This window comes from Mytilus edulis, chromosome 8 (assembly GCF_963676685.1).
Source record: "Mytilus edulis chromosome 8, xbMytEdul2.2, whole genome shotgun sequence".
In the NCBI taxonomy this organism is placed as follows: domain Eukaryota; kingdom Metazoa; phylum Mollusca; class Bivalvia; order Mytilida; family Mytilidae; genus Mytilus; species Mytilus edulis.
Window position 1 is genome coordinate 60,623,734 of NC_092351.1, and position 17,422 is coordinate 60,641,155.

Consider the following 17,422-nt stretch of genomic DNA (forward strand, 5'->3'; position numbering starts at 1 on the left):
TATCCCAACCACAATGTGTGTTTGTACAAAAACTGTCTATCTGCATAATGTGTTGTTCGTTGTCGGTCGTAATTGTTCGTTATTGTTCGTTCTTGTTCGTTATTGGTCGTCGTTGTTTGTATGTCTATTTTTAAAAGGAGTTGATTGTTGGTGGTTTGATTGGTCCAGCAAACTCTCCAATATTTTAAGGAGGTGCTTTATGTGTCCTTAGATGTACTTTTTTTTTATATTTTAAGCCATTTACCTCTATTCTTTATAAATTTTGACTATTATTAGCACCCAATTATTCTCTATTCTTTTTATCTATTTTTCTCTATTCTGTTTTTTTGTCTATTTTTTATCCACTATTGGACTATTGCTCTCTTTTCTGTGAACTAAATCCAGACCTACATTTTTGGAAATTCCTTTTATCCTTTTTATGTCTTATTAGACAAATACGTAGATGTGTATTGTTACGATTTAGTGATCGTATTATTAAATTAATGGAACTCGTGTTTTCCATAGTTTACAGTAGTAATTTTATGAGTCAGCTGTTTTTGTTTACGTTTTCGCAACGCTATTTTTACGATGGAATGTCACCTCGTATAGAATATTCACGGTTGGTTAGCATGTATTTTTATGATACATGATGTAGTAAAGTGTTTACCTTATTAGCTTATTTATTTTCTTAATGTAATAACTTGTGTTTTAGCCGTAATCGTCTAAATACCAGCAGTGCCATAGTTTATTTACAAGAGAAGCCATATTTATTTGTGTATTGGCGGTCTGCAACACGAGATTGCCTGTGAACATAACAAACGTTTTGATTGGTCGATCCACTGACGGGAAAATTATAAATAGAAGGTTGACGAAACGAACTTTAGATTTAATCTCACCGCCTGCAAGAGCAGTCGGAATTTATGCTGTCTTGATGTCCTTATAATTAAGTGTGAAGGTTTTGAATGTTTTAAGAAAACTAAACCTTCTAACACATGGCAATTGTTTGTTTTGAAGAAGAAGAAGACGACCTTCGACCTACGGGAAAGTCCCGTCAGCTGTCGTTCCACTTAGTCAACTTTCTATAAATACGACGAGAGAGGTTTTCTGGAAATCTATTTTCACTTTAGCAGAGAGAAACCTTTATGAGATGATTACGGCAAATTGTATATAAATATAAATGTATGTTTTTATGATCAATTGTAAATATTTGATTATATAGATGTTATATAAAATGCATCTGAACTTTATACCTGACTTAGTTATTATTTCAACCATATACCAACTCAAAGGATCCATGCAAATTATGTTCGATCGAGCCTCCTTATTCATTTAAAATTACCACTCGGTTTAAGGGGCGAAATCGTTACAGTATACAATTTATCTAGCTCTATTTTATTTTTAAAAAGTCAATCCGTAAATAAAACAGAATCTACAACTATTCGTCATCAATCGTAGTAATAAACAATCTTTATTGTCTTTCCAGAAAAATCAGAAAAGTCTGAAATCCAGAAAAATCAGGAAAGCTTGAAACGAAATAGAATAATATTTTTATATACTGAGAAATTATTTGTCCAATTCATATGAAATATTTATTTTTTTATTTTCCAATAAATCTTATTTAGGTAATTGGTCGTTGAATATATATTTCAAAGTTTAGAAATCCCATGGCGAATGTGTCAGTTATATACTTTAATGTCAAACTCTCCTCACTTTCTCATATATATTTATATTACTCAAACAATATATCAGTTAGTTATATAACCGACCACACTAACAGAGCTACCCTTTTGCTTTGAAGATCGTTTTAAAAAATGTTGTTTATTCTATACTCACGGAGTCCATTTTGGCTTAATATCATTGCCGGACCAACTGTGTCGTATATATCTATAGTGATGAACATAATTATTTTTTGTGTTTTACTTGATCGAAAAATTAAAACGCCTACAACAGTTTTGATGCAGGGACTGGCTTTGGCCGACAGCCTTACCGCGTTATGTACCTATGGTTTTGAGCCGTTATTTGTACTTTTTTATGATAAGATTGGATATTATGTTAACTTAAATGATACAAATGAAGCGACGGAAAACCTTTTCCGGGAACTAACAGAGTTCGTTAGCCTGAAGTTTCCACTGTGCTGGCTTCACTTTGTAGTAACTAACTTGACAGACACATTCCACCTTGCTTCCATATTGATAACAACATCTCTTGGAGTACAGAAACTTATGGCTGTGATGTGTCCAATATGGAGCAGGACCAAAGTTACCAATAGAAAGGCGGGAATAGTTTGCGGCGTCTGTGTTGTAGGCTCAATGGTAATGAGTATCCCCAGATTGTTTGTTGTTGGTTTTAAATCCGGCAAAGAGGATATCTGTTTGGTGTCAGATCCGCACGCTAACATGCAGAAATACATCCTGACATTTTATCCAATTCTTTTTACCGTTGTTTTATCCACTGCAGTAGTTACTATGTTGGTTTCTACATTTTATATCATAGTTATACTGTGTCGCCGAAAACATGTTCGAGGTCATGCATCAGTTTCAAGGTCTGAAAAGAAATCTTGCATACTCATTTTGAGTGTGATGGTCGTATTTTTACTCACGGAAGTACCAAGATTATACATCAATACAACCCTTTTCTTCACTTACAGTGCTAACCTGGAAAATAACGCAAACATGGTCGTCAATAAGATTGCGACAGAATCGCACAAAAATATTATTTCAAACTTTAACTTTCTAGATATACCACAGTATTCTAATTTAACATTGAACGATAGCTGTATAAGAGCTATCTTAACGTCTGATCGGGCATCGTACGATCGTCCCATTCAACGTGTTTCGAGGTACACTAACATCATGCTTAAGGACAAATATCAATTAGATTTACTAAACTCCTTGCGTTATCTCTTTTCGCGTTTGTTTCACGAAATTAGAAAAAGTATGGCGATGATGTTATGCAGTTGGTATGATAAAAACAGAATAATTGACAACGACTTGTTCGAATATCTTGTAGATTATGTATTTGATGGAGGGGTGTTGTTCACTGATTATGGAATCACACATGTAGCTTTCCTTATACTCGGATCTACACCGTACAGTGAACCCATGAACTACATACTCAACATTACCTGGGCAAATTGGGACATAAGTTTAAACAATTTAAAACTGTTTACTGAGATTTTAAAACTAGCAATGATTGTGGGATGTTCATCCAACTTCCTCATATACATAATCATGAGCAAGAAGTTACGTCAGACTGTATCTAGGAAACTGAAAATCTGTCGAGACACACAGGAGAGACGAGTAGAAGAGATCGAAATGAACTGAAATTGTACTTTCCATTTTATTGCCATTGTTTAGTAGCTGGGTTATCCATTGTAAGCATTCTCCTGCACTGCGGTTGAACACTTTGATAGTTTAGAACAGACCAACATTTTTACTATTTTATACTGGTTCGCGTTCACAGATGTTACAAATATTTAGTCCAATACAAACAAAATTTGGTTGAACTGACATTGGATCTTCTGGATGTCTTCACTTAACAGTGTTACAATATTAATGTACAGGTAAAATAGCAACGCCTGTTTCACGTACGTAACACGTATTTTTTGGTACCAAAGATAAAAACTATTGAAATAAACATACTGAGTAACAAATACATGGATGTCCGTTTTCCTGCACATTAAATGAAGATTGACAAATCCTGAACATTAAATTCCATAGAACGTCATCGAACTATATTCAAATACCTTAAATAAACCGTGTTGTGGAATTAAACATTTGCTGTATTTACTTTGTTTTACTTGCTTTGTTAAACCATTTTTTAATTAAAAAAAATGAAAAATAACCATATAATCCACGGACCGAGAGTGCGAAAAAAAACCACAAGTCACCGTACGGCCTTTACCAATAAGCAAAACGCATATCGCATAGTATCTTATAAAAGGTTCCTGACAGCAAAAAGTAAAAAAAAAAACAAGTTTAAGCTTTCAAAAAAATCTATGGATTGCTTCGCCTTCTTCTTATTTAAGGTAATATATGTGCATGTGGTTGTTGAATTAGTATTGGAAATGTGGCATTTTTAGACATTGATTGATTTGATATGGATGTACTTTAAGAGCGTACGTTATACATCCATGCTTTAAAAAACATTAAATTTCTTGTTGAAAATTAAAACAATTATAAATAGAGACGACTCTTGAGGTGTGCCTTTCTGGAGGTGTGCCTAGATTGTAAGAAGTTATAAAAAACAGGTAATGCATTTTTGTAAAAACATTGTATAGGAACATTGTTTAACAAGCAAATCGTGCAAATTGCAGAGAAACAAATTAAATTAAGTACTATTAATAATTGATATTTCAATATTGAATTTATCTGTGAAATGTATGCACAATAAAATGAACATGAATTAATGACAGTTGATCGGAACTGAAATACACATAGTTAATTTTCCGGCATTTTATGTCTTATCCTGTACGAGAAAAGTCTGTAATTCTTTATCTCGTTTAAGCCAATAGCTGTTGCTGTATCTCAGCCGCATCATATTGCAACCAATCAGAATCTACACGTGATAAGTATTTTATTCAAGATGGCGTGTATTTCGACTGAAACTAATAGCTCCGCACCATGATGCGAAGCAACAACAAACAAACATACGATTTCCCGCAATTTCATATATCTGATTACCAAAAAGAATATTGACAACAATACATTGAAAATAAAATCGTATTGCGGACTGCGTCATCTTTCAAAGGAAAACCCTGCCTCCTATTAAAAAGTACAACCAAATTTCAAATACAATTCTTTGTATCAAAGACATAATTTTGTTAAGGTTTTTAGTATTTTGTGGCAATAAACTTTTGTTATATGTTCTAGTATGTACTTTTTCTTTCGCCAAATTATTGGGATTGATCCATTGGATAAGATATTAAAACGATAGTTTAACCCCAAAACATATCCATTTAACTGTCTGAAATCGGGAACTTTGTCAGTGCTGTTATGTTTCTTTTGATATTCTACTTATAAATGTAAAAAAAAAAATATTTTGGTCTAAAAATAGTGTGTTAGCCTCTTTAAAAAAGAAAGATCGTCAGTTGTTTCTTTAATTAAAAATGTACTAGAACAAACCAGTGAAATCGCGGGAATTTAGAGCTTGGTTGAAAGTATGTAAACTGCTGTAGGGAGAAATTTTGTAAAAGATTTTGTGTCTGGAGAATTTCAGTAAAAGAGTTCATGTTTTGAGAATTTCAGAAAAGGTATCAAAATACATAGGTACTTGGAAACAGTCTCAGCCCTCTCCCTTGTTTACAAAGTCCGTTATTTTTTTTATACTATGAACATACGTATTCTATAAATAAAGTGTATTTGCTATTAACTATCAATTTCAAGTTTTTTCTCATAGGTGATCACTGCTATATTATATAGAGAATGTCTATCAACCCGATCATTATTGTGCTGTCCGCGAGTACTCTTAAGAAATTTATGTGCAAGTTTAAAACCGGAAGTTCTGTTTGACTTAAAAGCGAAATCGCGGGCATCTTACGCTTGGTTGAAAGTACTATGCTATCTCTTTTAGGAAGAATTTTTGTAAAAAAAAAATATGTCTGGAGAATTTAAGAAATGATATCAAAAGTCATATAGGTACATGGACACAGGACAATATTTTTTAAAAGGAGTTGATTGTTGGTGGTTTGATTGGTCCAGCAAACTCTCAAATATTTTAAGGAGGTGCTTTAGGGGTCCTTAGATGTATTTTTTTTTTATTTTAAGCCATTTACCTCTATTCTTTATAAATTTTGACTATTATTAGCACCCAATTATTCTCTATTCTTTTTTATCTATTTTTCTCTATTCTGTTTTTTTGCCCATTTTTTACCCACTATTGGACTATTACTCTCTTTCCTGTTAACTAAATCCAGACCTACATTTTTGGAAACTCCTTTTATCCTTTTTATGTCTTATTAGAAAAATACGTAGATGTGTATACAATTTATCTAGCTCTCTTTAATTTTTAAAAAAGCAATCCATATATAAAACAGAATCTACAACTATTCGTCATAAACAATAGTAATAAACAATCTTTATTGTCTTTCCAGAAAAATCAGGAAAGTCTGAAATCCAGAAAAATCAGGAAAGCTTGAAACGAAATAGAATAATATTTTTATATACTGAGAAATTATCTGTCCAATTCATATGAAATATATATATTTTTATTTTCCAATAAATCTTATTTAGGTAATTGGTCGTTGAATATATATTTCAAAGTTTAGAAATCCCATGGCGAATGTGTCAGTTATATACTTTAATGTCAAACTCTCCTCACTTTCTCATATATATTTATATTACTCAAACAATATATCAGTTAGTTATATAACCGACCACACTAACAGAGCTACCCTTTTGCTTTGAAGATATCGTTTTAAAAAATGTTGTTTATTCTATACTCACGGAGTCCATTTTGGCTTAATATCGTTGCTGGTCCAACTGTGTCGTATATATCTATAGTGATGAACATAATTATTTTTTGTGTTTTACTTGATCGAAAAATTAAAACGCCTACAACAGTTTTGATGCAGGGACTGGCTTTAGCCGACAGCCTTACCGCGTTATGTACCTATGGTTTCGAGCCATTATTTGTACCTTTTTATGATAAGATTGGATATTATGTTAACTTCAATGATACAAGTGAAGCGACGGAAAACCTTTTCCTGGAACTAACAGAGTTCGTTAGCCTGAAGTTTCCACTGTGCTGGCTTCACTTTGTAGTAACTAACTTGACAGACACATTCCACCTTGCGTCCATATTGATGACAACATCTCTTGGAGTACAGAAACTTATGGCTGTGATGTGTCCAATATGGAGCAGGACCAAAGTTACCAATAGAAAGGCGGGAATAGTTTGCGGCGTCTGTGTTGTAGGCTCAATGGTAATGAGTATCCCCAGATTGTTTGTTGTTGGTTTTAAATCCGGCAAAGAGGATATCTGTTTGGTGTCAGTTGCGCACGCTAACATGCAGAAATACATCCTGACATTTTATCCAATTCTTTTTACCGTTGTTTTATCCACTGCAGTAGTAACTATGTTGGTTTCTACATTTTATATCATAGTTATACTGTGTCGCCGAAAACATGTTCGAGGTCATGCATCAGTTTCAAGGTCTGAAAAGAAATCATGCATACTCATTTTGAGTGTGATGGTCGTATTTTTACTCACGGAAGTACCAAGATTATACATCAATACAACCCTTTTCTTCACTTACAGTGCTAACCTGGAAAATAACGCAAACATGGCCGTCAATAAGATTGCGACAGAATCGCACAAAACTATAATGTCAAACTTTAACAGGGATCATGATATACCACAGTATTCTAACTCAACATTGAATGAGAGCTGTATAAGAGCTATCTTAACGCCGTTGTCTGATCGGGGATTTTACGATCGTCCCATTCAACGTGTTTCGAGGTACGCTAACGTCATGTTTAAGGACAAATATCAGTTAAATTTACTAAACACCATGCGTTATCTCTTTTTTCGTTTGTTTCACGAAATTCGAAAAAGTACAGCGATGATGTTATGCAGTTGGTATGATAAAAAAAGAAAAATTGACAAAGACTTGTTCGAACATTTAGTAGATTATGTATTTGATGAAGGGGTGTTGTTCAGTGATAATGGACCTTTCCTTTTACTCGGATCTACACCGTACAGTGAACCCATGAACTATATACTCAACATTATCTGGGTAAATTGGGGCATAAGTTTAAACAATTTAAAACTTTTTATTGAGATTTTAAAACTAGCAATGATTGTGGGATGTTCATCCAACTTCCTCATATACATAATCATGAGCAAGAAGTTACGTCAGGCTGTATCTAGGAAACTGAAAAGCTGTCGAGACACACAGGAGAGACGAGTAGAAGAGATCGAAATGAACTGAAATTGTACTTTCCATTTTATTGCCATTGTTTGGTAGATGGGTTATCCATTGTAAGCATTCTCCTGGACTGCGGGTGAACACTTTGATAGTTTAGAACAGACCAACATTTTTACTATTTTATAATGGTTCGCGTTTACAGATGTTACAAATGTTATAAAAAAAATCGGTTGAACTGACATTGGATCTTCTGGATGTCTTCACTTAACAGTGTTACAATATTAATGTACAGGTAAAATAGCAAGGCCTGTTTCACGTACGTAACACGTATTTTTGGTACCAAAGATATAAATTATTGGAATAAGCATTCTGAGTAACTTTCTAACAAATCTATGGACTGCTTCGCTTTCCCCTTATTAAAGGTAATATATGTGCATGTGGTTGTTGAATTAGTATTGGAAATGTGGTATTTTTAGACATTGATTGATATAAAATGGATGTACTTTAAAAGAGTGTGCGTTATACACCCATGCTTTTAAAAAAATTAAAATTCTTGTTGAAAATTAAAACAATTATTATTAATAAATAGAAACGACTCTTGAGGTGTGCCTTTCTGGAGGTGTGCCTAGATTGTCAGAAGTTATAAAATACAGATAATGCATTTTTGTAAACATTGTATAGGAACATTGTTTAACAAGCAAATCGTGCAAATTGCAGAGAAACAAAGCAAATAAACACGTATTAATAATTGATATTTCAATAATAAATTTATCTGTGAAATGTATGCACAATAAAACGAACATGAATTAATGACAGTCTGAAATCGGGAACTTTGTCAGTGGTTCTGTTATGTTTCTTTTGATATTCTACTTATAAATGTAAAAACAAATTATTTTGGTCTAACAAATAGTGTGTTAGCCTCTTTAAAAAAAAAGATCGTCAGTTGTTTCTTTAATTAAAAATGTACTAGAACACACCCGCGAAATCGCGGGAGTTTACAGCTTGGTTGAAAGTATGTATACTGTTGTAGGGAGAAATTTTGTAAAAGATTTTGTGTCTGGAGAATTTCAAGAAAAGAGTTCATGTTTTGAGAATTTCAAGAAAAGAGTTCATGTTTTGAGAATTTCAGAAAAGGTATCAAAATGCATAGGCACTTGGAAACAGTTTCAGCCCTCTCCCTTGTTTCCAAAGTCCGTTATTTTTTTTTATACTATGAACATACGTATCCTATAAATAAAGAGTATTTGCGATTAACTATCAATTTCAAGTTTCTTCTCATAGGTGATCACTGCTATATTATAGAGAGAGTCTCTATCGACCCGATAATTATTGTGCTGTCCCCGAGTACTCTTATGAATTTTATGTGCAAGTTTAAAACCGGAAGTCCTGTTTGACTTAAAAGCGAAATCGCGGGCATTTTACGCTTGGTTGAAAGTATGTTATCTCTTTTAGGAAGAATTTTTGTAAAAATATTTATGTCTGGAGAATTTAAGAAATGATATCAAAAGTCATATAGGATAAATGGAGACATGACAATATTTTTAAGACCTCTTTCTTTTTTTCAAAGTCTGTGTAAGTTAAAATCGAGGTAGGATAGTAGTGGTTCTTACGATCTAAAAACCACGATATGGACAACACTCTGATTGGCTTATTTATTTTTCATTCTTGTTATCTATCATACCTTTGGATTGAGAATTTAAGAAGTGATATCAAAAGTCATATACTAGATACATGGAGACAGGACAATATTGTTAAGCCCTCTCTCTTTTTTTCAAAGTCCGTTATCATTTTGTTTTCTGTTATATTCCATTATTTTCGCGTTTCTGTATACTATAAACAGAGACAAATATTACATTCTATGTCTCAAAATGAGGTCTTCTCGTTTAATAGTATAGATGTCTAATTTTTGTTTTATAACTAAGGGAATATGGTATTTATTGCAGACCTTTGATATTCGTTGCTTGTATTCGTACCCTTTTTTTAACTTTCAAGGGTGACTTGGGAATAGAAATATGGTCACTTTGCTGTTCCTCCGACCGGCGGTAATACTCTCGCCAACGTGGCGCTTTCATTTGTCTGTGCGGGATGTACAAGTACGCAGCCACGTCCGGTCAGAATGGGTACGATAAACCGATGCCTCATATAGAGTGCCACGCTCTTTGCACGTTAAGAACCCTTGCAAAAATTCATTGAGGGTCTTTAGGTGACCCTCACAAATAAACCCTCATTTTCCAGTGGCAGTCCAAATATCCCACCCTGGCTTCATCCCGACCGACCCTTATTGCAGAACCTGTCTGTTGTATTTACTGATAATTTATCCTTGTCCTTAACATGTTTGTAATATTTGCAACTTGACGTAAAACCAACAACAATCAATCAATCAATCAGTCATAACATTTTTAGACTCGGTTTACAGTTTAACTTGGGTTGTCTTTTTTTGTCACACGGTACAGATTTCTTTTCTGAAAAAAAAATACATTTCATGGAAAATGGGAAAAACAGTATTACTAATTCAAAGGTGTGTGTATCAAACTTAAAATTGTGATGAAATCAAAGAATTTATTTTTTCTATATAAAAAATTTTGAAATAGTTATGCTATTTCATTCCACAGACTATTTGCCAGTCAATAGTTTCAAAGACAATTACCCCGGTTAATAGTTTAAAATCATATTTACCGTACTTTTTCATACTTATTTGTCATTGGACAATAATGACGTCATTAACTTTTTTGCTTAAATTTGTGTGGTTGGCAACGTCAAACTCTGAAATCGTTAACGGTATAATCTGTTTGTGTCTATCGTAATTTCAAATTAATATATCACTTACCAGAAGCAATTAAAAAAGAAAAAGAAAATCTTTGCGACGCATGTTTATGGGACATTTTTCTTTTCTTTCAGATGATGTGTGTAGACTTTTTAGAAAGTTGGTTTGTTCGTTATAATAAAACACTTAATTTGATACTAACTATAGCCCTCGGCTTCGCCTCGAGCAAAAGTTGGTATCTCAGGGACAACAAACTTGCTATTACCCTCATAACCAGTCAATAGGTGTATATTATTATACTTCAGTATGTTTTTTCTATATAAAAAGAATGAAATATTTGTGCTATTCAATTCCACAGACTATTTGCTAATCATTACTTTCAAAGACTATAACCCCGGTTAAGGTAGCAATACACAGTAAGGAAAAAAACTCAAAATTGACACTCATAATTTTAACCACTCTCTTTCCTTTGCTTTCTAACAACTAAGGCTTTATGATAGTGTTATACATGTGCATATATATAGAAACAGCATCTTCCATAGATTTGATTTCCAATAGTAATAGTGGTAAAATATAATCTCTTTTTGGTGTAACAATGGGAACAATCTGAATTTATTTGATACAAATAACCCTTTTACGATATTTAAGAGATAACTGTATTGTATTTGAAGCTTTGTGGATGTCCGTCGGTTGTTTTACTGTCACAAATATCCGTTTACCTGTCTCCGCAACGCGTCGCCAGGAGGTAAACTCAATTTGCGACAGTAAAACTACCGATGGACATCCGCAAAGCTTCAAATACAATACAGTTATCTCTTAAATATCGTAAACGGTATAATCTGTATGTGTCTGTCGTCGTAATTTCAAATTTACATGTATATTACTTACCAGAAGCAATTAAAAAAGAAAAAGAAAAACTATATATATGTTAATATCTAAAACAAAACAAATGTACGGTATGGGACTGACGTCGTCTTCATTATCTGTGATTGCTTTGGTATACGGTATTATATTTTAGCTAGCATATAGTATATGCACGGGAATTATTACTGGTTTTGATTACAGTAAATAAGATATTTACAAATACCACATTGGCAAAAGGAACCAAAAAGTTCATATAGTGCATGTAAAAGTGACTATTTGGGTGGGTTTTTTTTCAAAGTGGTGTATGTAAACTTTTTAGAAAGATGTTGTGTTCCGTATAATAAAACACTTAATGACTGGTTATGAGTGAAATAGCGAGTTTGTTGTCCCTTTGATACTAACTATTGCCCTCGGCTTCGACTCGAACAATAGTTGGTATCTCAGGGACAACAAACTAAAAACTCTTCATTGTATATGGATTCGGGCGTGTATGTAGACATCGTAGAGTAGCGGATTAGACCGACTGAATCATTCGGGTTAGAATAAGATGCGTTGTGTTGGAATAAGAACATGACTGTGTGTAGGAAGTGAAATAAAAGCGTCATATTGAGTTATATTTATATAATATTAAAAAGAGCATCTGGCTTTTGTTAATCTTGTGTTTTTTTTAATTTTAATTCATTTATATGTTTCGGAGTTTAGTGTGAGGTCCATCTTCACTGAACTAGTACACATTTTTGTTTAGGGGCCAGCTGAAGCCCGCCTCCGGGTGCGGGATTTTCTCGCTGTGTTGAAGACCCATTGGTGGCCTTGAGCTGTTTTCTGCTCTTTGTTCGAGTTGTTGTCTCTTTGACACATTCTCCATTTTCATTCTCAATTTTATCATGTAGTAACTAAACAAACAATTTGTCAGTTTAGGGACTGAACACCCTTCCGATACACCCGAATAAGTGGGGTTCGAGCAATCTTTAATGTTCTGTATCAATTTTAGTATTGGCAATGTTTTGCATTGCCTCTTTTTCCAATTAACTACAGTGTTATCAGCCTTCTTTACTTTTTTTTTTAATTGACAGGGTTTGATTAAATGGTTAACTAAATGACAAGGCTGGTAAAAGCACTGAAGGTTTATCACACTCTTTAATATTTTTAAAAACTTGGCCACAATTATATTTGAAAAATGATACAATTATATTTACACATTAAAAGCACATGGGAAAAAAGGGGGGAAACTAAATAAAGCCTCTAATGACGTCAAAACGACTTGGTAAATGAATTGATTAGATTAGACTTTATATGGAATATCATATACAAAAGAATATAGTAATATTGATAGGGATGCTGTGTGTGACATTTGTGATATACCCTCGATATCAGAGGTTCGTTATTCGCCTCCTTGATATGGTACTACATAGAAGACACCCCGCAGGTCTGGTAGTATTGCCAAATAAGACAACGATTTATGAGAAAATGACAAAATGTTGCGTGGATGTTAACCACTGTATGTCATCATACGGCCTTCATCAATGAGCAAAATCCATACTGTATAGTAAAAGACCGCCTCTTGCCCTTCATAGATGTTTTGCATGTTTGTGTCTGAGTTGCTGTCTCGTTCATGTGTACTTCACATAGTTATTTATTCGGGTGTACATTTCATGCAGTTTGGTATTCAATCTGATTAAAATTTAAATCTATCGTAATTCGCGTCGAAGGTCATATGATGATAACAAAATCAGAGATCTATATTTTAATTAGATTATTAAGTATCATTGTTCTACGTTTAATCACAATTATAGAAGCTAAATATTGCATTCAACCTTATAACAGTTGTTCAATGAATAAATGTATGTCGAATTTGATAAAACAGCCGACTTGAAAATGGTTTTGTTCAATGGTGAGATACATGTATTCTATATATTGATTCCGAATTAAGACTTCTTTATCAGTGTTTATGTGTATCCTTTTTCTCAAAAGCAAGGAATGTTTGAGTTACATGTATCTATTCCAATGCTATTTAATTTTCTATTCAGGAAATATCCGCGTTATACCTGCAAATACTCCTATATTACAATATTCCGATAGTTATTAACTTACTGTAATTGTTAAAATTATTTAAAAAAAAAACCAATATAAGTTTTAAAAAAGGAACTCTTGATTGGTCGTCTTAATTTAATTCGAAAATAACTGCAATTCTTATGTAAAAAGGTTATCAGTCGTTCTTGAAGCGGTTGTGTGGTCTGAAGGCTACATAATTTGACGATATTAAAACGTTTGGCACACATACAATTATTATGATTAATATGCATGCCATTTAGACAAATCATATCACAACAACATAATGGACAGAAAAAATTGAAAAGTTTTTGATTTTAATGCTTAATGTCATATTTGCACTCTCTTTATTGCATCTGTATGTCAAATAAACATGGAATGTTGCCACGGATATGGAAAAAGTCAATTTCATTCATATAACCTTCAGGAATGAAAATTGAATTTATGAAATTCATGTTTTTTGTTTCCATACATAGAAACATAGCATCTACAATCAATTTGTTAGAGGATAAGGAGAGGAGTCAGTGTAAACATTTTGATGGTCAATTTGAATTCTATTTTAGGACTGTATAACACTTCATACCTTAGTAAGGAGTTCAGAAGCAAGGGACATTTATCTTCAATGTAAGATATTTGTCTCTTTGATATATTTATAAATTTATATTTTAAATACGTTTCCAAGCCTATCTTTTTTCAAATGAAACTTCTGTGCTGTTCTCCGTACCACACGTTAAAACCTGGATCACATGCTTTCAAAGACGCGCGAAACACATTTTCTATATGTTCCTTGTTACATAAAAATACAAGCAAGGGGATTATGAGACTTTCAAAGTTTGAATTAAAACAAATGTAGAGCACTGCGAATTCAATGCTGGTAGTTTTTTGTCGACCTAGGCATTTATAATATCGATAATGACTAACCTTTACTTTTTACTAATTTTTCAAGGTTACCTGACTGAGTAGATTGTAAGCGGTCTTCTGAAATTTTATGTGAAATATAACAATCTAATTTCAGCTTATTCGTGTATGCCCTGTACATAATACCCAGTTGCAGACACAATATTGACAGGTCAAATAATATATATTTCAAGAAAAAAAATACAAAAAAGGTTTATTGTTTTTGAAATTCACATCCTTTGACACCTTTGAAATTAAAAATATTGAGTACTCCGTCATTTTAGCAAAATAAATGTTTCCATCATAAAAGTAACCTCACAGCAATCTATTTGTATCGGTGATTTTTAGAGAGTAACGGCGGCATATACATGTAATTACCTTGTTGAGTTTTTACATTTTACTGAGTGCTATCTTATTAAGAAAGGAAAAGATATGCTGAAAGCATTTTTTTTTTTTTTGCCCTTGAATTAGAAAATGAAAAAGTTTTATTATAAGTCTACCTAGTAACATCTTTGTGATTTTATTTCGGTGTTTATTTATTAATCATTACAAAGTTCGTGCGAAAAAAAGTGGGGAAAACATAAGGTAGCAATACACAGTTAGTTTAGTTTCGCATTCTTACCATGGTGAATTTTTTAAATATGAAAGTTTGTGTGCAATAAAATTATTTTTAGATAGCTGAGGAATAAGATAGCCTTCAAAGTGGGTTAACTTTATATAAACATCAAAATTGTTTTTTGCATGTTTTATAGGCCATATTTCTGTTTGACAGTCCGTATTTTCACATCCGTACCGCCCATAGGTCCAGCAATTATTGTTGTGTTTTACAACAAAGATTTAACCCTCGAACTTTACAATTCAATTTTACGGGAAAATGAGGTGCATATGATATTTCTTTAACCTCTTAATAGATAAATATCTATGGTTTCAGGAAAGATATCACTCTAATGGATTGAAATTCTTGTTTGGACCAAATTTTGGGGACTTTTGTGACATTTTCGACCCCCCCCCCCCCCCTTTTGCAATAATTTGTATTAAATAAATGCAGATTGTTGCCATGGTTACACCAAAAAGAGATTATATTTCACCATTTTAACTATTGGAAATCACATCAGTTCTATGGAAGATGCTGTTTCCATACATATACACATATATAACACAAACATTAAACCGTATTTGTTAAAAAGCAAGGGAAAGAGGGTGTTAAAAATTATGACTGTCAAATTTAAGTTTTTTCCCTAACTGTGTATTGCTACCTAACAATGATTGCTGGACCTATGTCTGGTAAGGATGTGAAAATGCTGACTGTCAAAATTAATACAACAGATTACTCAATCTTGTGGTTAAATGTTTATATTATTAAACCCATTTCAAAGGCTATTTACTTTTGGAGTATCAAAAATTCGTTGGAAGTACTTGATAAATTGCATGCTTTAATTGGTGATTTTGAATCTGTTCAAAGTTTTGATTTTTCTACCCTATATACCACTTTGCCTCATATTCTTATTAAGAAAAACTTCACACACCTAATTAAATAGGCATTTAAAAAGTCAGAATGCGAATATATATGTTCAAACTCTAAAAGGTCATTTTTTAGTAATAATAAACAAGAGAACTATGTCAATTGGACCTGCTTTGGTCTGCTTGCGGACCTGTTTCTGTATTGTTATGAGTTACAATTTATGACTTAAATCAGCAAAGACCCATCGAAAAAAATCTGATAGTTTCTTTTGTTATCTATTCTGACATCGGACTCGGACTTCTTTCAAATTGAGTTTTACTGTGCGTATTGCTGTGTGTTTGTTTTTACTACATTGGCTAGAGGTATAGAGGAGGGTTGAGATCTCACAAAACAAGGTTAACCCTGCCGCATTTTTGCGCCTGTCCAAAGTCAGGAGCCTCTGGCCTTTGTTAGTCTTGTATGATTTTTAATTTTAGTTCATTTATATATTTCAAAGTTTAGTATGACGTCCATTTTAACTGTACTACCACACATGTGTTGAAGACCTATTGGTGACCTTCGGCTGTTTTCTGCTCTTTGGTCGCGATCGGTTTGTTGTCTCTTTGACACATTCCCCATTTCCAATTTCAATTTTATATTAATCTACCGCTATCAAAAATGTGTGTTTATTACGCAGTAACTTTTTTATGTGACCGGAGTAAAAATGCAAAACCACCTCACCTTAATATCCCAGTCCCACTAGGCCACGATCGCACTACGATCTGGGGAAAAAATGCAAATTTTGATGATCGTAGTGCGATCGTGTAGATCGCAGTAAGGTCGTATCACGGTCGTGGTGAGGTCTTCAATATCGTGAAGAGCGTGGCCAACTTTGAACATGTTCAAAACAATCGTGGTGCGGTCGTGGCGAAATCAGGTCGTAGTAGAAGCGTAGTGAGAGCGGACTAAAATCGTAGTAAGATCACAAAGGTCGCTGTATAATCGTAGCGAGAGCGTGATTCTAATCGGAGATACTGCGATACGATCCCACAGCGACGTTATCACGACTTCACTACGACCATCACGTTCTCACTGCGACCCAACTACGCTTCCACTACGACTATACCACGCTGCATGTTCACGACCATAGTACGATTCTAGCACGCCCTTGCCGTCCCCATCACGCTCTTCTTACGACCTGACTACGTCCACACTACGACCATCATTCTCATTGTCATTTTTACATAAAATTTATAAAAAAGCTCCCTAGATTTTGTTTGTTTGAATGTAATTATCCATTTGCTCTAATGGCTCAACCATGCTTCTCGTTTTTATATAGATTAGACCGTTGGTTTTCCCGTTTAAATGGTTTAACACTAGTAATATTTTGGGTTCCTTATAGTGTGCTGATTTACGCTCTCACTACGATTGTACAGCGACCTTTGCGATCTTACTACGATCTTAGTGCGCTCTCACTACGCTTCTACTACGACCTGATTTCGCCACGACCGCACCACGATTGTTTTGAACATGTTCAAAGTTGGCCAAGCTCTTCACGATC